Source organism: Camellia sinensis, chromosome 8 (genome assembly GCF_055761805.1).
Source record: "Camellia sinensis isolate YWXY chromosome 8, ASM5576180v1, whole genome shotgun sequence".
Lineage (NCBI taxonomy): Eukaryota > Viridiplantae > Streptophyta > Magnoliopsida > Ericales > Theaceae > Camellia > Camellia sinensis.
The window spans coordinates 137,018,905-137,045,338 of record NC_138968.1 but is presented as its reverse complement, the minus strand read 5'-3'; the positions used below and the strand labels follow the sequence as shown (position 1 = coordinate 137,045,338).

Genomic DNA, 26,434 nt, shown 5'->3' with positions numbered 1-26,434 from the left:
GAAGAATTTTTGATGTAACATATGATATTTGATACAAAAACTAACAACTCATAACCAAATATATAACTTAAAATTCTGTTCAAAACTCATAAATTTTTTTAAAAAATACGGAAAATATTTTTTATTGAATATATAAAAATTAACATGTGTCAAAAAAAAAAATGAACTATTCCGGTCAATGAATGGGATGACTGGTTAGCCCAAATTTTTTCGTTTTGAGCAGAGTTTTCAAAAGTGAGTATAGAATTAATTTTTAAAAATGGTAAACAAATATCATGTGCAAATCAAAACCTGAAACTAACGTTCCAAAACTCTACCAAACAGAGCCAAATTTCTCATGTCATGTAGTTGGGGGAGGTAGGTAGATGAAAATACCCGGGGGAAACAATTTATAATCTCTCCCCCTCTAGTTTCGTGTTTGGGGGTTGAAGGTGGTTGGTGGTACACTGGTTGGTAATGCTCTCTCTCTCTCTCTCTCTCTTCTCTCTCTCTCGAAGAAATTTGTTTCAAGAGTAGTGGGTAGCTACGGACCAGCCAAACTTGCTCCTCCATCTTCTCTTCATAAGCCCATTTCACTAGTCTCTAAGTCTTACTCCTATTTCAACTGAGGTCCTAGTAATTCCCATTTCTTATTTTTGTTGATTATGTTTTCAGTTGCATAATTTAGTCCCAAAATCTTGAAGTTGTAGTAGAGTGAGCTTCCCATTAGCAATCTTTAATCTTTTTGAATCCCAAAATCGTGATTCCTGAATTGGGATTTATCTTTGATTCATAAATTTCATTTCTACTTTCAAATTTATGGGATTTTCTTTGTTGGGTTTCTTCACGATTTGATTCTTTTTGTGCAGGGTTGTTGGCTCAATTTGATTGATAGCTCAAAAATGTCACTGGAAGTGGTAAATCCACATGAAGAGGTAATCCCTCTGCAATTTATTTAGGCTGTGTTTGCACTATGATTTGCGTAAGGATTTGTGGATGAAAGGGAAAAAGTGAGAGAAATGTGAATGAAATATTAACTAAATTCTTTGTCCTTTCGCTCACCTTTTCCTTCCCCTTCCAAATCGCTGCTCAAATCCATATCCAAACACAGCCTTATAGTTTTCAGATTAGTTGGGTTTTCTTTCATTTGTTACCTAAAAGCAAAACAACTGCTCAAAACACTAAATTAGGGGTGTAAGATTGGTAAAGAGAGAGAGAGAAAAGAGAGAGACTGAATGACTGATATATTCAATGTCTGTAATTGTATTTGTGATTTACAAGAGAATGAGCTCTCTCTATTTATAGAGAGAAGAAGGAGACAATGGAGCACCAAAAGCATAAAGGCTAAATTAAAATAATATAAAAGTTACTGCTAAAGCTAAAAGTGTGTGGTAGTGGGTGTTTGCCCTTTACAGCTACAAATGCACTATAGTACTATAGTGTGATGCTTATTATATATTAACAGCCCCCCGCAAACTCAAGGAGGGTAGGCATCGACCAAGTTGAGTTTGGAAACAAGATCACGGAAGCGCCCAGGAGGATGAGCCTTGGTGAAAATATCAGCAGATTGATCGGCAGAAGCAATAGGGAGAAGATGAATAGTACCACGTGTAACATGCTGTTGAATGAAATGACAATCAATCTCAATATGCTTGGTGTGATCATGGAAAACATCATTGTGAGCAATCTGAATGGCACTCTGATTGTCACAATAAAGAGAGGTAGCGCCAGAAGAGGAAACACCCATATCAGTGAGGAGCCAGCGAAGCTAGAGAAGTTCCTAAGTAGTATCAGCAAGAGCTTGGTATTCAGCTTCGGTGCTAGAACGGGCAGTGAGGGATTGTTTCTTGCTACGCCAAGTAAGAAGAGAATCCCCTAAGAAGAAACAGAATCCCGTGGTGGAGCGTCGATCCGTAGGATCCCCAACCCAATCAGCATCAGAAAAGGCACGCAGTTCAAGAGAGGAGGAAGCAGAGCAGTGAAGGCCATGGAACAGAGTGCCTTTGAGGTATCGAAGGATGTGGAGTAGAGCAGTATAGTGAGGAGTGCGAGGAGCCGACATGTACTGACTAACAATGTGAACGGCATAGGCAATGTCAGGACGAGTCACTGTGAGATAGACAAGACTACCGACGAGCTGGCGATAAAGAGTAGCATCATTGAGGAGAGCCCCATCGAGAGGAGTGAGACGAATTTGATGATCAACTGGAGTAGATGTAGTTTTGCAATCAGTAAGACCAGCACGAGCCAGAAGATCGGATGCATATTTGGCCTGAGATAAATAAGAACCAGTAGAATCATGAGAGACTTCAAGGCCTAAAAAATAGTTAAGAGTACCATGGTCCTTCATCTCAAACTGACGGTGGAGAAAACGTTTGAGGTGGAGAATACCAGCTGCATCATTACCAGTGATAATCATATCATCCACATACAGAAGGAGAAGAGTGGTACCATGAGGAGTAGTCCGTATAAAAAGAGCAGAGTCATAGGAGCTAGAGGTGAACCCGAAGTCATAAATGGTAGAACTGAACTTAGCAAACCAAGCTCGGGGTGCTTGCTTGAGGCCATAGAGGGCACGCTGTAGTTTGCAAACCTTATGAGGTGGAAAAGTAGACCCAGGTGGAGGTTGCATGTAGACCTCCTCAAGAAGATTACCATTGAGGAAAGCATTTTTGACATCCATTTGAAAGAGCTCCCAGTGGCGAGCAGCAGCAACAGCCAGTAAACTGCGAACAGAGGTAAGCCGAACAACAGGGGAGAAGGTTTCCTTATAATCAATCCCATATTCCTAGTTGAAACTCTTGGCAACAAGACGAGCTTTGTAGCGTTCAATAGAGCCATCAGAATGAGTCTTGATTTTGTAAACCCATTTACAGCCAATCGCAGTTTTGCCAGGAGAAAGATCAACAAGATCCCAAGTATGAGTTTTGTCCAAAGCTTGGAGTTCATCAGTCATAGCTTGCTGCCAAAGAGGATTAGTACAAGCCTCACGATAGGAGGTAGGTTCATAAGTAGAAAAGGCAGCAGACCCAACAATACAATCACGAAGGTGGATAGGAGGTTGAGTTACCCGGTGTGGTCGACCCGTAGGAGGATCGGTGGGAGGAAGAACCGGTGGAGAAGGAGGTGGTGCAGGGAGAGGTGGACCTTCAGGGAGAGCAGTCTGGTCGGGAGCAGGAGTGAGCAAGGGCGTCTCAATGAAGAAGGAACCTGTATCAAAATCATCAGAGAAGAGATCTATGGAAGATTAGTAAACAGTACATTAGTGGAAAGTGCGGGTAAGTGAAAGAAGGATAGGGAGAAAAACATTTGGTGCTCCCAAAAAACGACATGGCGGGAGATACGAAGACGTTTAGAGAGAGGGTCCCAACAGCGAAAACCTTTATGTTCAATTCCATACCCAAGAAAGCAACAAAGACGAGAACGAGGTTCAAGCTTGGTGTGTTCATGAGATTGAAGGAGAACAAAGTAGGCAGAGCCAAAAACCCGAATATTAGTATAGGGAGGGGGAGTGCCATGTAGACGTTCAAAGGGAGTTTGATTATGGATGACAGGGGTAGGAGCACAATTGATAGTGTAGACAGCAGTGAGGGCAGCTTCCCCCCAAAAGCTTTTAGGGCAGGAAGAAGAGAGAAGGAGAGCGCGAGTAGTGTCAAGAATATGCCTATGTTTCCGTTCAGCACAACCATTTTGTTGGGACGTGCCAGCATAGGAATAATGAGGCAGTGTACCATGACTCTGAAGAAAAGAAAGGAAATCTGAATCCCGATATTCCATAGCATTGTCAGAGCGAAAAAGTTTGATGGATTTGGAAAATTGGGTGTGGATCATTTGGGCAAATCGATAATAAAGGGTTTTGAGTTCAGATCGAGTTTTCATGAGAAAAATCCAAGTAAACCGTGAAAAATCATCAATAAAAACAACAAAATAACGAGATCCCCCCATAGTAGTAGTAGGGGAGGGGCCTCAAATATCCGAATGTATAAGATCAAAAGGTGCACAGGAAACAGAAATACTTTTATTGAATGATAAACAGTACCAATATGACGGACAGTCATGAGAGAACCATCAGCAGTTTGAATTGAGGGAATATGAGGAGATGAAGAGATGAAAGAAAATATAGTTGAACTGGAGGTCATATGATTACAACAGGCAGAGTCAAAATACCAAGAAGAGTTACCTGGAATCACAGACAAAGCAGTATGAGGAGGTGTACCAGAAGGGGAGAGAAGGTGTTTGAACATGGCCTCTACATCCGTTAGAGAAAAGAGAGGGGTAGACGAAGCAGGAGACTCAGAAAAACCCTCAGTGGCAGCAGCAGCAGTGTGATGAGACTGATTCCCAGAATGAGACTGATTCCCGGAACGATGAAAGCTCCCCGGGGAAGAACCACCGCGAGAAGAGTGGCTGTTGGAGGATGAGCGGGATGGATTGCGAAAACAATCCTGTTGCAGATGACCAGGACTAAGTTTGTTGCAATATCGGTAGGTTCTGACGGGGCAATTGACCAGGAGATGTGTTGAAGGAAGGCCCCGATTCTGACAGTAGAGGCAGACAGTGGTCCGCTGGGTGAATGATGGCCGGTACGGAGGAGTGGCAAGAATAGAGTCCACATGATGAGTTTGGAGAGTACCAAGACGAGTCTCCTCTAATAGCAGCTCAGAAATAGCTTGTTCCAGAGTGGGCAAGGGATGGCGATGAAGAAGAGAGGCACGTACGGGCTCAAAAGATGAAATGAGAGCCATGAGAAAGTGCACCAACCTTTGCTGATTACGATAAGCAGTAAATAAGACAGCATCTTCTCGGTGAGGCCAAGTTGGTTTGGAAAGAGCAAGCTGGTCCCAAACGGAGTACATTTGAGAAAGGAAGTCATTGATGGACTGACTAGATTCTTGGCGCATCCGATGAAGTTAGCTCTGAAGTTGATATTGATGAGCAAGACCAGTAGTCTGGTATCGTTGTTTCAAAAAATCCCAGATGTCTTTTGCAGGAGTAGTGACAGAGTCAAGCTGAAAGCGACCAAACTGAAGACTGATAGAGGTAACAGAAGTATTTTGAAACTAGGTAATGATTTGGTAATTCTTACTGTCCCATTTCTCAAGGCGGTCTTCATATGTAGGAGTAGCAGGAGAAACAGTGGTTTCAGCAGTGTCTTTCACCGGTTGGGTCATATCCCCGGTGATAATTCGCTAGAGCTTCTCTCCTTTGAGGAAGGAAGACATGGCTTGGGCCCATAGAACATAGTTGGAACCATTCAAAATAACGGAAATGGGATGGGAGGCATCATGACGATCCATAATAATAGTTTAGTAGGGCTAAATTGATAGGAATAGACCTGTAGGAGCAAAATTAGGTAAAACAGAGTGTACCAGTGAGTCCGGAAGGTCGAAAATAGCTAGGAAAGGTGGGCTGTGCAGAGATGATGTCAGCAGGATGGAAAATGATGTCAGCGGCGCACGTTAGCAGAGAGGGCGTGCGGCGTACAATAGCAGAATGGTGCACGCAAGTGCACAATAGTGAAACGGCGCACGCGCTGCTCACGGTAGACGAATGGCGCACGTGGGTGCACGGTAGCAGGCGCGGCGCACGAAAGAGCAGAGTGGAAGGCGCGTGAAGGCGCGTGTGAGCGTGGCAACGGAAGTAGAGACACGCCGAGCAAAAGGGCGGCACGTGGGAGCGCGTGAGAGCGTTTCTGGTGACGGGCTTGGTGCCGTTGGAATCGTAAGGAGATTCCGAGCTGTTTGGTGTAGTTCCACTGTGTACGGGACTAAGCACCAAAATTGAAGAATGCCAGAATTGTATTACTGTGCTCTGATACCATGTAAGATTGGTAAAGAGAGAGAGAGAGAGAAGAGAGAGACTGAATGACTGATATATTCAATGTCTGTAATTGTATTTGTGATTTACAAGAGAATGAGCTCTCTCTCTTTATAGAGAGGAGAAGGAGACAATGGAGCACCGAAAGCATAAAGGCTACATTAAAACAATATAAAAGCTACTGCTAAAGCTGAAAGTGTGTGGTAGTGGGTGTTTGCCCTTTACAGCTACAAATGCACTATAGTATTATAGTGTGATGGGCATGATCACCTTGAACCGGCCTCGTCAATTGAATGTCATTTCATCAAAAGTGGTAAGCAGAAGCATCCAATCCAATCTGTATAAAGTTTTTTAATGCACGGTTTAAGTTTTTGAAATAATTTTTGTGATTGAGGACTGCTTTTGTTTTTGGCAATAAGGTTTCTATTACTAGTAGAATACTTGGAAAAATGGGGAAATGACCAAAATGCAGAGCTCGTACTAATCAAGGCTAGTACCAATACTTCAATTCTTCGCCATTACTGTTATTTTTACATTATATATACCACACGACTCTGATAAAATAGCATTATTAAACGTAAATGTAACTGCCTCATCTTATTGAAGTTAGGTTGATGGATTTGCTTGGTGTTTCAAACTTTATAGTCTTGCTTATGTACTTTTATAGGAAGCTGGCAGTGCTTTTTCTGCCAGTGGTGATTTGAAAATGTTCTATGATGGCAGGATTATGAATTTAGATTGTGTTTGGATTATGAATTTGGGTAGGGATTTGGAAAGAGATAGAAAAAAGTGAGGAGAATGTGAATGAAATATAAGCTAATAAATTTCTTCATTTCCTTTCCAAATCCTTACTCAAGTCTAACCCATATCCATGATCCAAACACAGCCTTAGTATACCAATTGCTTTTGCAACAAGGTCACTTATAAGTTGGCTTTCTTCTGCAGAGGATTCTGCCTTGAGGTGGTCTACAGAATGTATTGGCTTTGCTACCACATTCATACCTACAAGAAGACCCATGTAAGACATGAATTTGATCTTATATCCGAACCCTTGTAAAGGAAAACAACTTTTGAGCTTATCCCAATAATGAAATAAATAAATAAATAAAAGATAGAGATCCTGGGCATTTGGGTAAGCATTCTCCTATCACTTGGGTACTGACATACATCATATCAGATTCTTCATTCATCTTATTAATAAAGATGAAGTCATTGATAACAGTGTGGATATGCATGCAGGGGAATTTTTTGCCTTGACAGGAGCGAGGCTGAATGGTAAGGAATTGGTTGCAATTGGACTAGCAACCCATTTTGTCCCTCTTGAGGTGAGTTTTCAACTCTCTTATTCAATTTAGTACCGCTACGTCCACACAATTTTTACAACCTGAATGCACACAATTGAGACTCATACCGGTAAGAATTTCCAAAAGAGTCTCATTCGGGCAGATTTAGGCAAACAAAATTGTGTGGATGAATCATTAATCTATTCAATTATAGTTTTCTGCCATTTAATCATGCGTGGGAACTTTGTTCATGGTACGAAGGCATGCTTATATGAAGTATTAGACAGCTATGAGGGACATAGATGCAAAAATGAGTGTTGGTTTCATAATAATAATAATGTGCCTCATCTGATAAATGTTTGTGAAATATTCTCCTTGAATATGCATTGTCTCCCTACAGCCTGTAACAATATTTATTATGACAACTATAAAAGGAGCATAACCTTTAACACTTGTACAAAATTTAATTGAGTCGGCTGAAAAATGGTTGTCTTGTGTACGCGTTACTATGCGATTATTATACACTGTTTGTGTTCTAACCGTAAACTACGAAGACGCATCAATTGGGCTTAGTGGAATATGCATGGAGGCATGTGAGTGTTCAATAAGTGTTCAACAACAATGTCATGGGTGGAGACAATGATATCAAGAACTTGAAAAGCAGCACGTAACGGCGGCCTTAATTCTTACTAATATGAAGTACTTAGAACTAGACAACCGAATTACTAATGATTTGAGTAGGACGAAGAAAAAAGTTCTTGATAATTTTGGAGCTGACTAGGTGGTGAAAACACAATACAAAATTAAGAAAGTAGTGACAACGGAGATGCGATAATGAGTCATGAGCATGGGTGGCAATAGATGAATTGACCCCTCCAAAATTGCTACTTGTGAGGCTTCATTTCACAAGATGATTGGGATTAATTTAATTCACTAAAAGATAAAATAAACTAAAAAATTAATAAGATAAAATATCACATTCAAATCATAATCATTTCACTTTTTCTCTTACAAAATTACAAAAAAAATAATAAATTCATCCCAAAATGACATTTTTTAAGCCAGACTAAAATAATTACAAAGTCAAACTCAAACTAAAAACGTTTACATCCTGTTTGACAGCCAACTTTTTATTTTAAAAAATTAAAATATCACATCATACACATCATTCTATCACTTTTTTCTCCTCGCAACTTTTTATTTAACTAAAAAATTTATTCCAAACACACTAACCCTTTCTACCTCATAGACCACAAATCAAAAAATCACTAAAAAGAGTAAGTTATCAAAGGAGTAGTGAAAGGAAACAACCAAAGAAGGTTTTTTTTTAGGACATGGGAAACATTATACTAATAAAAACAATAACAGTACCTAAACAAGATCCCAAAGAGCCATCAATAAAACAAAAAACAAAAAAAAACAATTCCGCCAAAAAAAAAAAAAAAAAAAAAAAACCAGATATAACCAAAGAGGGTTATAAATATTAAATCCAAGAAAATCCTATGGTACACACCCCTCGAACGGTGTGTACCACCATATGCAACCGATCTTAAATTGACATAATTTTATCACAAAATTTTGTTTCAATCACAAAATATATAATCTCATCACAAATTGACATAATAAAAAATATCATAATTAAGTCACAAATTTTTGTTATATGCATCACAAAATTTTGAAGATTTCTAATGTTAATTTGTGACGAAATTACACATTTTATGATAAAATTATGTCAATTGTGGCAGGTACATATGGTGCATACCCTTGGAGGGTGTGTACCATCGGTTTCCAATAAATCCATCCCTAATTAGTCCTCACACAAAAACCATAAAAAACAAGTGGGCTAATTTTACCTAATTTCCCCTTGATTTCAATTTGATCCTTATTATTTCACATGCAATACATTTGTCCATTAATTTTTGATCTTCTGTCAAATTGGTCCAATTTTTAACAATTGATCCATTTTTTAACAGAAATTTGATACTCACATCCAAGCTAACTGAACAATCACATATTCAGCAAGAGCAAGCAGCTGCCAACACAGTTGAAACTTTTCAAAAAAAAGAAAAGAGGGAAGATAAGTGAATGGTTCATCTGCAATAGTAAAAACATTTCTTAAACTTATTAAAATCACTTTTTTAAGTCGTTCAAGAGCATCTGATCGAGTTAAGAAAGGGAATTCCCCAACAATTCCTCATCAGACAGCTGTGCCACCCTATTGCAACTAGGACAAACCATGTTGATATAAGGAATTTCCTCCTATTGTATTGCATATCACAAAAATAAATGAGCTTCTCTTTCAGCCTCTAAAATCAATAGTTAAACAAGTCTCAAAAACAGAATATGTATATATAAAGAGTAAACAAAGAGAGAAGCAGAACAAAAGTCACAAGGCTCGTCTTCTGCCAGCTGATTACTAAATCAAAAGACACAAGTAAGCTATTATTGTCATATAAATTCGCTATTTTCTTATTCTTATTATAATTAATGTGGTAGGTAATAATACTTGAATATATAGCATTATTATTCATTTCCAAATTCAGGACCTGAAAAATCTGAACTTGTCCCTCCAAAGATATATTTGACCTTTGCATAATTGTTTAGAACACTTTACTACATAGTATTCACGAAATGGAAAAATTTCAGGGGATTCTTATAACTGGAAAATTCATTCTTCACTAATCATATCTTGTGGAAAGGCAGGGAAGGGTAAAGAGTGAAATTGAATGTTAAATTAACTGTTGGCAGTGAAGAACCCGAAAAAAGCAAAAAAAAACAACCCATGAGTTCAACAAAATACACCGTCTTTGGTCAAGTAACATCCAGATTGTACATAAGCCAAAATAACTGAAGTAAGTGTAAAGATGTCTATTTGTTACATTTTTTGACAATAGCTTTTGGGTAAATTATATTGACTTCCTTTGACAATTGAAATAAATAGAGTTAAGCCTCTAGTTTGACATACTTTCTTATTGTTTAAAATCACATAAGACATAAAAATGGATGATGTCATCAAAATTTTAAATGGAAATAGCAATTGGCCTACATTACAAAATTACTCCGATTGAATCAATTTAGTAACACCTCCATGTAACATAACTGTATATACAATGTAAAAATAGTTCAAAATGGACAAAGATAGAACCTAATCTTTTCACTTTGTTTCCAGCAACTGTTTTATCCTCACGGCGACACCCTGGACTCCACCTAGTGATCATGCACTCTTCGACACTATTAACTCTCCAAACACAATGGAGAAATAACCCCCAAGGGTTGGCCTAGTGGTGGAGGCTTGGGACTTAGGAGCTTGCTCCTCTCTAGGTCTCAGGTTCAAAACTTCTTAAGTGCTATCAACTCTTGTGTTGGGCCAGTCCATACAGAGCTTTGATCTAGCTTTAAATGGGGCCCCCGCTAGTGGACGGTGGGATTGCTCTCCCAGGGATTAGTCGAGGTGCACGCAAGCTGGCCCGGACACCCTGAGTTATCAAAAAAAATAAAAATAAATAAATAAATAAAATGAAGAACTAATAATGTCTTTGCAACACAGCGTGTTTGAGCTAGATGGTGATGGTTAGCAATGAAGCACACACCATACTAACATAACATCCCGATCTTACTACACAATATCCTAGAATAAGCCTTGAACAAACCAGGGAATGCTTCTCTCTTGAATTTCATGTACTTGCGTAGTTCCTCATAATTTTTGGTTACTGGGGGCACTGGAGGAAATCAAGTGCTAATTTGTTACAAAGTTTATAAACAAGAATCAGTGAAGGGGTGAAGGAGGTGCAGAAGAGAGAGGGCAATAGATGGAGGTAAGGGTTAACTCAACAATCAATGCTCTGATTCCAAAATACCCTAATTTTAATTCCAAAGGTCCATATTTTGTCCAGTTTTCTGCAATTCTTCTTAGCAACCACACAAATGGTGATAAGGAAATCTCCAAACTAAGGATTAAAGAAGATATTTGGCAAATATCATGCTCACATAACTAATTTTCAAATATACAAACCAAGATACTGTTAGACAATACAACTAAAATTAACTCCAGAAAGAGATAATGGCATAGGCTGAACTTTTCAGTATTCAAGGCATTCTCAAAAGACATACATACTAGGATTGAAATGGAAGTTACTTAGAGCTATCAATATAATGCATTTAACAAGCATAAACCTAAGCAATAATGAATATTCTAATAAGGTGCAAAAGGTACATCTTGCCTGCACTCGTTCTTCTTTGATTTTTATTTCAGATCCTGGGTTCTATCAGTCCGCTTCACTTTCTTCGCACAGAACCGATCGCTTATAACCTCATCAGAAAAATCTGCCCCTTTATCAAGCAAGACTAGGCTCTCCTTGTAAGTATCCACATCAAATGAATACCAACAATCGCTATCTATAGTACCTTGGACACCAAGATATATAATTCGTTTGCTCTCAGGGTCATAAGAAACCAAATATCCCTCCCTCATCCCCAGAACTTCACCATTCTTTCTCATCCCAATTGGCTTCCTAAAAAATCCTCCGGAAAGATCAATTTTAATTTGCCTAACCCAAGAATCTGCCACACCATACTGTTTCATCATCCATATCGAACAATGGGGGGTTTCACCGTAAGATTTACAATGCTGGATCAGACAAAGGGTTTCACCAAACACAAGAAGGCTCATCTTTTGCATCCATTTGTCCTCACCAGCTATACCCTCCGGAAATGAAATCTCCCCAAACACCTCATCGTTCATGTTGAATGACACAATCAAATTTCGAAAAATCCCACCATGACCATACCTTGGAGTGTGAGCAACCCAATGTGAAACCCCATTGATATAAGCATCGCTCTACAACAATATACGGAAGAGCTTTATCACTAATGTTTCTCCAAATTCCAGTTTTTAGAGTGTAAAGCTCAACCTCAGGTGGAACTCTGTTACAATCCAATCCAATATGCACAATTCTAACGACTTTAAAGTCATTAGATATTGAATCAAAGCCAAACCCTAAAGAATGCATAAAAGGTCCGTGTGACCCAAACCTAACATTAGGGTATGGAATCGACACAGACTTCCTAATCAATGGATTCCACAAAAACATTTTATGGTTATAACAGTACTGATCATCAGAAATGCAAATCAACCCATTACAGCTACCAACAAGCCCAAAAGGAGGGTCTATGCAAGTGAATGGAAAATTGAGCTTTGCGTACTCTTTGAATGTGTTGTTGATAGGATCGTCGCAGCGTAGCGAGTAGTGTTCTTGTTGGATGGGATCTTCAGTGCAGTAGCGAAGTAGGAGGTGAGTACTGTTAGGGTTTGAAATGGTTCGATTGAGGTGGTGAGAGATGAAACTAGGGCTTGTAATGAGAGAGTACCATGACTTGCAAACCAGTGTGAATCGGACGAGAGTCTCTGCGGGTAGCCTCGTGAGGATATCGATCAACAATTCTCGAGGTATGTAGTCCGACATTGCCTCTTCTTTTGTGCAGTTTTTAGGGTTTTGAGGATCACGTAGCCATATTTCAGGCGAAATACAAACCTTTATTCCTCTAATATCTTTTAATTATTTCACACAATATTATAATTTCATTTTTTTCTATTGTTACTGTTCGTTTTGTTGTGTTTTTTTTTTTTTTTTTATAGCAATTTTTTAATTTTTTTACTTTAATTTCTCAGTTTATTCTTCTTCTTTTTTTCGACAGTATTCTGAATATTTCAGTAAGTCTCCCACAATATTCTTGATGTCTAGTGAACATTCTAAACATTCTCATGACGTTTAGAACATTCCGGCGACACTCCGACAAATTTCCAATGATATTTAGTGACTTTCCGGTGATATTGAACATTCCGGCAAATCTCTGATAACCGTCTGATTGAAGTCCGGCGGTGGTGAAATGCAGCAATGCCTTTAAAAAAAATTTAAAAAAAATAAGATTTTTTGGTAACAATTAAAAATATATAAAACTAATTGGTACAAGTGTTTTGTTTTGAGATTAGATGAATTTTAAACTTTGTGTATGAGACTTATCAATAATTTCCTCTTACATAAAATCTAATGTTTAGGTCAAGTGGGCATGAGGGTTGGTTTGGCAAGGGCTCATTGGGCTTTTTTGGCTCAATGAGCCATAAAAGACAGAAGAGGCTCATGAGCCACAACAGACAAAACATCCCATCCAACCCCATAATCATTACACTCTTCTGTCACAAAAAAATTAAAAAGTTAAAAAACCAAAAATCCTTCTCAAACTAAGCTTTTGAGCCCAGGCTCATATAGTTAAAAAAGTCAAAAAGTCAAAAAGCCAACCCACTTCCCAAACGGAGGCTAAATATAAAGCCTCTTAATAGTTAATAGATAGTGTGAACTTAGCCTAGTGTGGTCAATGTCTACCTCTTATTATTACATAGAAATTAGCTTAAATACGCCACAGGAAAAAAAAATAAAAATAAAAACTGAGTATTTAAAAGTTAGGAACAAGTACTTTTGATTTTTACTTTTTTTCCTTATTAACTTTATACTTATAATAAACTATAACAAACCTACTCAGTGTAACATATTAGTTAAAAAATTGAATATAAATTTAAATTTAAAGTAAAAATGATCCAATTAAAAGAAGTGAACCACCTAGAATTGCACATAAACCTCTCATTTACTTTCAAGATGGTGAGAAAATATTTTGTTCTAATATTTTGTTCAAGAATTGCACATAAACCTCTCATCTTAATATCAAGGATCTTAAAAAAAATTCTTTTAAAATTAAAAATTCGACTATGAAATTTTTCTCAGTGAAAATGTTTAGGATCCGTTTCAGAATTTGAATATTTTAATTGGCTTTTTGACTATTTGACTATTTTTACTTGGCTAAAATTGTATTTGGAATGATAATCAGTGTATTTGGTTTCAGCTTTTTGAGTTGAATTTTTTGTTTTTCGTATTTTTTTTTGTTTTTATTGAATATTTTTAAAATTTTAAACATTTTTTTGATTACTTTTTTTTAGATGCACCTTACTTAGGTGTATCTAAAAAGTAAAATATTTGTAAAAAAATATTTTAAAAAATTAATAAATACACAAAAATATGAAAAAAAAAATATATTTTTTATATTTTTGGTATTTAGTTAATTTTTTTATTAAAAAAATCACAAAAATTATACTTTTTAAGTGTATTTATGTTAAGTGTGTCTAAAATTTTTTAAAAAATTACTTAAAATATTAAAAAAATTTAGTAAAAACAAAAAAAATACGAAAAACAAGAAAGTAGAATTTTTTGAAAAGAGTTTTCAAAAATTAGAAACAAACATGGTGATTAACTTTTTTTTAGTTGATTTAATAGTTGTGAAAGAAAGAGTGAAATGATTGTAGTCTGGATGTAACATTTTGTTTTATTAGTTATTTTAACCTGTTTTATCTTTATTAGCTATTTTAACCAAAAAAATTGTATCCCAAACAAGGCCTTAGAATGAAAATGTCACATTAATCAATTGTTATATAACATAAAGAAAAAAAATATTATTATATAGGGATTTAGATTTGTGTAAGAGATCTGAGTTATACATATAATAAAATATTTTTGTGTCACGTCAATGTGTTATTTTTTATTTAATTTTGAATAAAATTAGTTTATGAAGTAAATTAAAAAAAATCTGAAATTCAAAAAGTAAAAAAAAGAATTAAATGCTAAAATAAGAAAACAGTCAAACATCAAAAAACTAAAGTCTAATTTATTTTAAAAAGTATAACAAATTATATTTACTATCCCTACAATTTGATTCTCGCTTCTGTATAGTCATTTTCATTCTAATTATATTCATTTTATTCATTACATTTTTTTGCACAATTTAAAGTCAGTGTTTTATAATTTATTAGGGGTGAGCATGGTCCAGATTGGACCGGATTAGAGTAAAACCAGGACCAATTCGTTATCTACAGATCCTAAAAAATTGGAACCAATCCAATCTGTTTAAATCGTGGAACAAATCCGAACCAATCCATTTAAACACGGATTGGATCAGTTTAGGACCACGAATTTACATAATTAAATAACAAAAAATATATATACAATACTTTAATTTCATAAAAATATAAATATAGCACCATATTAGTTTCACAATAGCAACATGTCTTTTCATAATAGTAACAAATTGTTCTAGAATTTAAACAACTATAAGAAAACTAGTTTCACCATAAGTATATAGACCATTACAAATTAACACTAAAAACTAGCAAACAAAAGTAATAAAAGAAGATACTATGCAAGTTTAAGTTTGGATTTAAGTTTTATAAGAAATAAGAGAAGATACTATGCAGGAGAGTGTATAATAAAAATATAGGCTATTTGTATACGATCCGGATCGGTTCCAATCCGGAACCGTGGGTTTCAATCCGGAATCAATCCGTGAACTACGGATTTTTAATTTTTCAATCCGGAACTCGAACCACGGATTCAAAAAACCAATCCAAACCTACTGGATTGGACTGGACTGGATCAGATTACAGATTTCACGAATTCCTTACTCAACCCTATAATTTATTTTAATTTTAGAATTTATGTCTAATTATTTTAAGTGTAATTTCTACTTATATGTTATTAGAACATCTCCAATACTAACATTTTGTGTTTATTAGTGTCAATCAATAAGTAAATAACAAAGACAAACTTTTGGCTTATTTTAGTCTTTAGTGATTGTTTTTTAGAATTTTTCAAAAAAAAAAAAAAAACTTAGATTCTTCTGGACAAGGTAGACCGATAAAGTAAAAAATTTTGACATAATTTTGAAAAAAAAAAATACTAAAGACAAAAAAATTCAAAAAAAAAAAAATTGACTATTTTTTTTTTTGGGGCCAAAATGGACCTTAGTATGGAAGAACATCGATCTAACCCATTAGCCCACCCAACCTAACCCTATATTTTTAGGACTTAGAATTTGTATTTTGGCCCATAAATCCGAACTAGGCTTGTTTTTAAGGCCCATTTAATTTTAGGGTCAGGACGGTCTCCAGTCCAGATCTGGGACACTCCGGTCCAATTCGGCCCATTAAACCCACTTTTGGGTTCCTTTTTGATAATGCGAACCGTTCACATATTAGAATTTGTTGAGTACATTATCCTTGTAAAATATTACATCGATTGGATAACAGATACTATATATTCAGTCACTTTTGTCTAGAAAAAAATGGACGGTCAGAAAATTAACGATCATAAAAAAGTGATCCGAATACATAGTATCCGTTATTCGATCTACGTGATTTTTTACAGGGATAATGTACTCAATAAATTCTAAAATGTGAACGATTTAGATTATCGAAAGGGATTTAAAAGTGGGCTCAATAGGCCGGACTGGACCCTCCAGTCCAAATGGTGGACTGGAGGCAAGCCCCTGCCTAATTTTACAATTAAGCTTGGATTTAGATCGTTTAGTTCAATTCAGTCTGACCTACTAATAAAATACTTATATTTAGTACAATCTAGATTTGGATACTTATTTGCTTGGATAAGACCTGTAATGACCCAATTTTTTTTAAAAAAAAATAGCCAGTGCATAATTTAATTGAGCAAATTTTTGAATTTGATTGTTGTGTAAATTTTGTGCGAAAACAGTTCGGTTTTATATTTTTTTAAAAATAGTTTTCGATCTCAGAAAATTATGAAATTTTTATATGTTGTTCCCATATGAGTCTAGCACGTTGGATAAAAATTACATAATTAAATGATGAGTATTTATTTTATGAAAATTCAAGGACTGATTGGTGTCCAGTTTAATTTATAACAGAATTTGAAATTGAGTTTTGAGTGTTTGGATCAGGATTTGAGATAAATTTGTTCGGTCTATTTTGGTGTATAATTGGACCATGTTTGATTTATGGGTGAGACTCATGATTTAGATTTAATTTAATTTGAGTTTGTTTAGTAACTCATGTTTAACTGTTTGATCTTTTTTAATTATGTGATTGGTAGTAACCACCTTGGGAGTTGTTATTATTTATTATATAGGGGTTATAATAAATATTTGATAGTTGATTTTATGGTGTGTACCATATGACGAAAAATTATATATTTTATAAATAATGAAAATGCGTATATTTCGTAATGAACAAAATATTATATTTTGTGATGTATAAAAATATTATATATTGTGGTAAGGAAAATTATATCATTTTATAATTTATATTATAAAATTTTAAGGTATTAATACAAAAATTATATTTTTCTTTCGGAGAAATTAATTTTGGAGAAACGAACCCACTTGGGGTTGTCCCCCACTCCATGCCCCTGGCTTTTCTTTTGTTTTTCGCTAGTCTCTTTCTCTCTCTCTCTCTCTCCTTCCCCGTCTCTCTTTTCCTTTCTCTTTTCTCTATTTTTGCTCAAGCTTCAAGCTTGAAATGGGAGTCTTTAGAGTGAGATTTTGCAAAAGTGTTGTAAATGAAAGTTAGAGAGCTCATCGTGATCTTCACAATGGTGATCTCGGATTCATGATCAGACGATGTTTACTTTTTCGGAATTGCTTTTCTTCATACTTGAGGTGGGGACTTTCTTTATATTTTTACATTAAAGCTATGTTAGTGTTATTTTGAGAAAATATATCATTATAAGAGGTATTTTGTGTATATATATATATATTCAGATTTTTGTTTGGTAATTTTTGAAAGAAAAATTATGTTGAAATGTTGAGAATGTTGACATTTTGAGATTGATTTGGGAAAATCATTTTGTGTTGATAATTTTGCAAAGAAATCTGAAAATAAAATTTAATAGTTATATGGATTGTCTCTACATCATATTATGATTAGATGATTTATTTTGAGAAATATAAAGTTGATTTTTTTTATCTTTGATTTTGAATTTATTTTTGAGAAAAATAAATTAATGTTGAAGAATATGGAGTAAATGCTTAAATAGGAATTATAGAGTTGCTTTGGGATTAAAAACTCTAAAAGTGTTATATTCATGATATGTTATAAAAGATGATATGTTGATAATTAAGTTGTGTTCATTTTTATGAAAGTAAAAATGTAAAATGTGGACTTTCAAACTCATAACTTTGAAAATGTTACTATTAGGCATATTTCATAATTTTTGATGTAAATATCATGTTGGTTAAGTAATTTTAGAAAAAATTGTGAAATTATTATTGGTAGAGAATTTGATAAAAATATTACCTCTTTAAATAGCTTGGCATGAAAAATGGTTATGTTGAAATATAGTTATGTTTGAGGGATGAAGCATGTGAAGTTAAGTTTAGTATTATTAATTTGAAATTTTTTGAATATAATAAACTTACCAATTTAGTTGATTAAATTAGTTTTGATTAAAAGGTTATATTCGTTATGGTTAAAAGTATGTTATTAAGATTATACCATAACTTTGGACATAATAGGATGGAAATAGTAATATTTAATAAGTAGGGCTTTTCTTTGAGTTATATATATGTTTTTTGCAAGATCTAGATGATTTTCGAAATCATCCTTTGATTTGTTTGAAAATTGATTGTTGATTCAAGAAAATGAGTGTCACGCCCCACTTTTTTTATTACTCGAAATATTACCAATTTCATTTACTTAATTCCATTTCAGAGATAACATGCGGAAATAAACTCGTATATTCAACTTGTAGAAGTGAATAACATTGCTCTCATTCGTATGCAAGTAAATACAACATGAGTACACCAAATAAAATTGCCCTTGGGCTTACATCATTAAAAGTCAAGAAGAAGGGTATAACCCTTTTTACATAAATGGCATTCCGCCAACACAAAAGAGGCCCCGTGGCCAACAAATAAGAAGATCCAAAACCTTGTAGCACATCCTGGCTATCACCTGAAAAAGATTCAACAACGTGGGATGAACATATAGTCCAGTAGGGATCTCAACATGATCTCCAACAATAACAACTTACAGATAGCTATGATCATGAATGTTCATTCTCATACTAGAATAGTAATGTGGCAGTTTATACAAAATATACATAAGTATGAACTTTTTTCGAAAACAGCCATTTCATTAGACGCTATAAGCGGTTCATCTTTATTTCCTTTTCATTACCCATTTCCACAAACTTTCATGACAATAACAGTTCTAGAAAACAATTTCACCAAGCCCATTACTCTTCCCCCATTTTCCGTACTTACAACAAAATGACCTTTTTTGAAAACATGTTCACAAATACCCCATTTTCCTTCACACTTTCCAAAATCTTAAAATGGCATTTTGGTTTGTTCCCAATACATTCATATCAATACATGCATGCCTTAAATAAAAGGGAAATAACAAATCATCAACATGTATATAATCCACAAATGAGGCAGCTCGGCCTTTCAAAACTGTAACCATCGCAACCCATAACATATTTAGATACACTGACGATAACAATTAAAACTCTGCTCTACCGGCTATATGCACAGTAAGCTAAGGATACGCCAAGCGATAAGTGAGATAATAACTCATTTTAAACATTTCATACCTCATAATAGATACACATTTTAGTACTGTATCAATCTCAGATAAAAACACTTCCATACTTCATAAATGATACACATTTTAGTGCTGTATCAATATCAAACAAAAACACTTCTATACTTCACAAATGATACACATTTTAGTGCTGTATCAACAACATGTAAAAACACTTCCAATATCAATAAGCACACATATAGTGGTGCTAATGGAGTCCATCCCCTATCTCCTCCCAAACAAAATCCGGTTTAGAGGTACATCCCCTATCTTCCCCTAAACCGTTAAGTAACCAAAAACACTTCTATACTTCACAAATGATACACATTTTAGTGCTGTATCAATATCAAACAGTTTCCGGTTTAGAGGTCCATCCCCTATCTTCCCCTAAACCGTGGAGTACATCCCCTATCTCCTCCCACACAACACAATGTATATAAACAATTATCATATACAAATTCCTCAATACAACAAAGCATCAAACAACAAGTGTAATACATACACATAAACTATTCAATAATGTTTAACCAACACAAGTGTAACGCATACATCACAATTCAACACACCAATGTCATCCTCCACCGATGACCAAGGACAAAACCTCTAGATGCATGTATTCAGTACACCTAATAAAAGAGACTCAACTCTCAAGCAATCCTTAAACCCAACAACGACACTAGTATGATAGGTAAAGATAAAACCCCCAAATGTGTGTATTCAACACTCATGATACAATAGTTCAATTCTCAAATTTATTTTCTGAGACTCACATAGAGTTAACATTTCATTTACCATTTTCAAGATCAACTTTCATAATTTTTCAAGTCAACATGTTCCATCACTTATTCCAAAAACACTTTTTTCCTTTTTACAAAACCAATTACATTCTCTTCATTTTACAAAATCAATTCCATGGATAATAAGCCATAACCCAACTTGATTCAATACGTTCATTTCAAAATAACCCTAATACCATAATTAATCCCTTAACTGTTAACACCTTCTACACAACTCATATTAACAATAGAAATTTACCAACATTGTTCAACCGTAAATCCTTTTTATTTTACCAAATCAAAATATAATTTAGGGCTTTCTCTTCTTTTAATAATAACATGCTAATTTTATTCTCTAATTAGTCCAAATCACAGTTTATGATAACAAAACCATTCTCAAACAACCAACCCTAGGTTCCCCTCATGATTTTCAAACAAATCCAACACGGATATGATTTTCATGCAATACAAAATTACCACATGTCTATCTATAGACGGAGTATTGAAAAAGAACAAAGAAATCCCTACCTCAAATGGAGAAGATGAAGGCCAAAAACCAAAGTGCTCCAAATCGCCAAACTTTCAGATTAAAATGAAGATCAAGGGATGCTCCACACTCAATACAAAGGAACTAGGGTAAAAGATCACTAGAACTAGATGTATTTATAGAGAGAAGATGTAGTCTAAAGAGAGAAACTCTCAAGTTATTCATTCAATGAACTTCATTAAATTGATTAATGTATCTCATACATTCATGATACATAATGCATCTTCTATATTAATGAATTCATTAGATAGATTAATGTATTTTACATATTCATAATAGAAACATAATGCATCTCTAAGATTCATTCATAATAAATCCATCACATTCAATGTATTAGCATTAGTCTTCTATACATTGTATAAATAGGTATCAATGATTAGTCACCATCTAATTGATGTACATGTATCTTACTAATGAGATAAATCTAGTATAATCATGCAAAATCTTTGAAAAGTTGACATATATTACAATTAAACAATGAAGGTAAAATCGGGATCGCTATAATGAGAGATTTTTTTGAAAGTGGGTTTACTTTCTTGTTCTTTTTAAAATAGAAATTGAGGGTTTTGAACTATGAGGATTGAAGAGAGATGTTTTTGGTGACTTTCTTTCAATAAATGAAGATGAGTGGTTTTGGTGAAAAAATCTAGAAATTGGGGGTTTTTAAGAAAGATGTTGACAATCCTTGAAGATGTCGTTATATTTATTTTGTGTGCCAAAAAAAATGATGCTTGAAAAATTATTTATTTGTTTACATATAAATGATGGTTTTTATGGAAAATGAGAATTGTTGAAGTTTTGGAAATTGTTGTTCAAAATGTTGATATAGTCTTGAAGTGACTAAATGGTTGAGATTACTCTAAGTGTCGAAATTTTGTTGTCCCATGGATGAATTGGAATAAAAATATTTATATTCATCATGAGAAATTATATTGAAATGAGAAATGAGAATTTTAATCACAATGGGAATATTGTGTGAAAGTGTTGAAAGTGGAAGAAATATTGCATTGTATTATTAATCATTGCATTGGCATATCAAATCATTTGATAATGATGAGCTTTGAAATTTGATTTGAAAACTTTGCATTGAGAAAGGAATGTTGGGAAACAAGTTTTCATGAAATGATTTTGGGGTAAATACGGTGGTAAGTCTTAAAAGGTGGTGTAGATGATAGGTGTCGAGCCTTCCAGTTAATACTGGTAAAAATGACAGATTATGGGTGTCGAGTATTCCAATTAATACTGGTAAAAATGACAGATTACAGGTGTCGAGCATTCTAGTTAATACTGGTAAAAATGACAGATTGATAGTACTTGTATAGTCTACTTGCAGACACTAGCCTAGGGATTACCTGAGTCGTATTTGCCATCTTAGAATTTTATTAAAATTGTTGGATTAATGTGTTTTCAAAATGGCATCGTACATAAGATTTTCAAAAGATAAGAAAATATTTTGAGCATGACATGGAATATGCATTCATCTCATAAGACTGTATAAAATGGATTTGATGAATTGTTTAATTATTTGATTCAATTGATAATGAGATAACTGAATGACTTGAAAAAGATGTCATGTTGCTATTGAAACATGTTTATTTATTTAACTTATTGTGGTTAATTAAATAAATTGGATTTAAGAAATTATATAATAAAATCATATGGTTTTGACATGATATGATTTCACGTATATGTATGGGTATTTTGGTACCCGCATATCTTCTAATGTTTTAATATGAGATTGCTTGGTGAGTATAGCGACCCAGGTTTTTACCCCGACTTTCGTTGTGTTCCGGACTCGGATTTCGTGATTGTATACTGTTGTCTATGTCTTGTTTCCTTCCTTTAACCCCTTGTATTTGAGTTTTGGATTATGTTGGGCGTGTTTGGAACAGGTTGGTTGTTAGTTGGTCTAGAATGTTATTGCCCAAATTTTGACTTCTTCACTCGAGCGAGGCTTCTTGCGCTCGAGCGAGCCTTGTGAAATTGTTTCTTCGCTCGAGCGAGACTTCTTGCGCTCGAGCGTGCGTCTGCGTTGGTGACAGACCTGAAGATTTGCATTTTACGCTTGAGCGACGCTTCTTGCGCTCGAGCGAGGCGACCTTTTGTGTCTGGTTGCTCGAGCGAGAACTCCTTTGCTCGAGCGAGCCTGTTTATATCAGATTGTGGATGAGATATTTCAGAACACTTTTGCAGCTCACTCTCTCTCTAAAACCCTCAAAGAACGTAGGTTTTCATACGTTTTCTCTAGAAACCATCTTCTCTCTTTGATTTCTCCAAATCCATTGGGATTTTGGCCATAGTTCCTTCATCAAAGTTGTGTAACTTCTCGAGGGCTTTGTTGTGTGCAGTGGAGATCGAGTTTCATCGTTGTTGATTTTGGGAGTTTCAACTCTTTTCTTCTTCAAACTTGAGGTAGGGATTTTTTTTGAGTTATATATATGTTTTTGCAAGATCTAGACGATTTTGAAGTCATCCTTTGAATTACTTTGAAAATGGGTAGTTGTTCAAGAAGATGAGTAATTTTTGAAAGTGGTTTTATTTTCTAGTTTCCTTAAAAATAGAAATTGAGGGTTTTGAACTATGTTGATTGAAGAAAGAGGATTTTAGTGAGATTTTTCTCAAATGTTTGAAGATGGATGGTTTTGGTGAGAAAACCTAGAAATTGAGGATTTTTAAAAGAAGTTAAAAATCCATGGTTGATATTGTTATATTTAATTTGAATGCCCAAAACAAGTTATGTTTGGAAAATTTCTTGTTTATATTGTATAAATGATAAATTTTGAGAAATATGAGAGTTGTTATTCATTTTAAAAATTGTTATTCAAAATGTTGATTTAGTCTTGAAATGGCTAATTTGTTGAAAATGCTCGAAATATGGAAGATGTGTTATTCCTCGAATGAATTGAAAGAAATGTATATTTATTCATCTTGTGAAATTGCATGGAAAGGAGAAATGGGAATTTTGATCACAATGGTCGTATTGTGTGGAAGAATTGGAAATGGAAGAACTGTTGCATTGTATTGATTATTGTTACATTGGCATATCAATTCATTTGATTACATTAAACTTTGAAAGTTGATTTGAAAACTTACATTGGGAAAAGAATGTTGAGAAACAAGTTTTCATGAAATGATTTTGGGATAAATACAGTGTTAAGTCTTGAAAGGGAGTGTAGATGATAGGTGTCGAGCCTTCCAGTTAATACTGATAAAAATGACAGATTATGGGTGTCGAGCCCTCCAGTTAATGCTGGTAAAAATGACAAATTGGTAGTACTTATATAGTCTAATTACAAACACAGGCCCAGAGACTACCAGAGTTGTATTTACCGCCCTTTGAGTTAAATTGTTAAGTTTTGAACAATGAAAAATTGCATGGCATCATTGAGCATGATGGTTTTCAAAAGATGGTGATGTGAATTATTTACAAAAAGGTATAGCATGGCATATGTATTCATCTCCTGAGATTTGTATAAAATGTATATAGTTTGTGAAAGATTTTCTTACTGGGTTTTATGCTCACCCTACGGGATTTTTGTGCAGGAAAAGACGTGGTGAATCCACCTGAGGGCGTGGAAATGTGTGTGTTGAGAGCACAAGGTTCTCATCTGCTGTGATTTTATTTGTAAGCCAAGGGTTTTGTATGTGTGGGTTTGAATAACCGTTCTGTGTAATCGGGCTTAAGCCTTGGAAACTTATAAACCCTTGGGGGTATTGTATTTGTTTATTTACTTGTTGTCGGAGTTGATGTATTATAACATGAGGAACTATTTACATTATGAAATGCAAGTGTGGGAATGCATAATTGGCTTTCCTTTAAAAGGGCCATGATTATTGTGTTGTCATTTGGGTATGGAAATTGGGGCATTACAACTTGGTATCAAAGCTACCGAGTTTGAATACTTGGAGCTCGTGGGGAAGTGGTTATTGTACCACAATGGGTTCATGCTGCATGATAGATTGCATGATAGGAAGATGTTATATATTTTGTGACTATGTGACAACATGCTTATGTGGCTATGTGGGTATGGGGTTGGACTTTTGGGATGTTGTTTGCGTCTGTTAAATTCTTTGATGTCTTTTTAGAAGGGGACTTTTGGGATGTTGTTTGCGTCTGTTAAATTCTTTGATGTCTTTTTAGAAGGGTACTTGATCAATACTCGTTCTACTAAGAATTCTTGATTTTTCGTGGGATGAATTTCATCATGAAAGAATATTCCGTATGTGTTTACATGACTAAGTGCTTATGCGGAATGAAATTGAAATGTCTATGTACTAGTGAAATGTATAGAATTGCGGTGATTAGACGTGTGAGGTAAATTGCGGGCACGTATGGGTTAGTGTGCTAAATTATTTCTATTGTCCTTTATAGGATGTCAGGAAGAGGTCAAACCCGTGGTGGTAGAGGTGGGAAGCGTGGTAAGGCTTGCCGGGGTGTGCATGAGGTACCGGTCCATGAGGTCCCGGTGCAAGAGAAAAAGTCAGGCCAAGCTAATATGGCCGAACAAGCGGACCAAGTGGGTCAAACCGTAATGGGGGCCCTAGCTAGAGAAATAGCAAGGGCTATGAACTTGTTGAGGGCGGAGAACTAAGCCCGAGAGAACACCTTAGAGGCAAGAGTAAGTTTCCTTACTAGGGATTTTTTGCGGGCCAAACCGGATGAATTCCATGGTGGCCCCGAGCCTAAGAAAGCGGATGAGTGGCTCGAACAAACTGTGAAGACATTTGAGATGCTTCACATTGATGATAGCGAGTTGAGAGTGACTCTAGCGAGTTACTACCTTAAAGGGGATGCGGGTCAATGGTGGAAGTATGCCAAGAGTAGAGTGGAGTCAACATTGGAAGCCTTTGTAGTTGCTTTCCAAGATAAGTATTTACCTCCCGCTGCAAGGGAGAGATTGAGGCAAGAGTTCAAAGACCTTAAACAACTCGACATGACCGTGGCTGAGTTTGAGGTAGTCTTCTCTAGTTTATCTAGGTTTGCACCAGTGTTGGTGGCAACGAAAGAGCGCTGTTGCATTGAATTCGAGAAAAAGTTAAAAACCAAAATTTTCTTTAAGATTGTTGGGAACATGATTCGGAACTATGACCGTCTTGTAGAGTCGGCGGCATACGTAGAGATTTCCGTGTAAGCTGAGGAGGAGAGGCTTCGAAGTTCGAGGTCTAGGGGCCAAGAGTCTTAAAGAGACTATAGGCAGAGTAAGAAGAGCAGGGGTACTTTTTCATCCCAGTCCCAACCACAGCAATCTCGATCTACTTTTCCTTTGCCTAGTGCAGGCCTGGGAAAGAGTACACAGAGTGGTTTTTCTTGTTTCAAGTGCGGCTAGCCAGGTCACAAAGCCTTTGCTTGCCCACAGAAAGGAGAAGGGCAGTTGATGTTGTCACCACCACCACCTAATCGATCTCAAGGTCAGTCCTAGAATAAAAGTCAGGGGTTTAATTGTTTTCAATGTGGTCAGCCAGGGCATATGAAGAGGACTTGCCCATAGTTGGGAGGCGCATCTGGCACATCAAGGTCGAGGCAGACTCAGAGCCACCAACAGGCTCATTCAGCTTAGGCTTCATGAGTTAATCAGGGAGCCGTTTCAGCTCAGTC

The 26,434-nt window shown here is 35.4% G+C and overlaps 1 long non-coding RNA gene across 2 annotated transcripts; it reads left to right on the top strand.

Annotated features, from left to right (window-relative positions):
- Window positions 1-391: 391 nt before the first annotated feature.
- Window positions 392-24,672, top strand: LOC114276203 (uncharacterized). 2 transcript variants are annotated; one of them, XR_014338300.1, is made up of 5 exons: window positions 392-453; window positions 849-914; window positions 6,742-6,814; window positions 7,036-7,121; window positions 24,382-24,672. It is a non-coding gene; the product is annotated as an uncharacterized LOC114276203 (long non-coding RNA). The 2 variants fall into 2 exon arrangements; XR_014338298.1 differs by lacking the exon at window positions 392-453 and adding an exon at window positions 464-609.
- The last annotated feature ends 1,762 nt before the right edge of the window (window positions 24,673-26,434 follow it).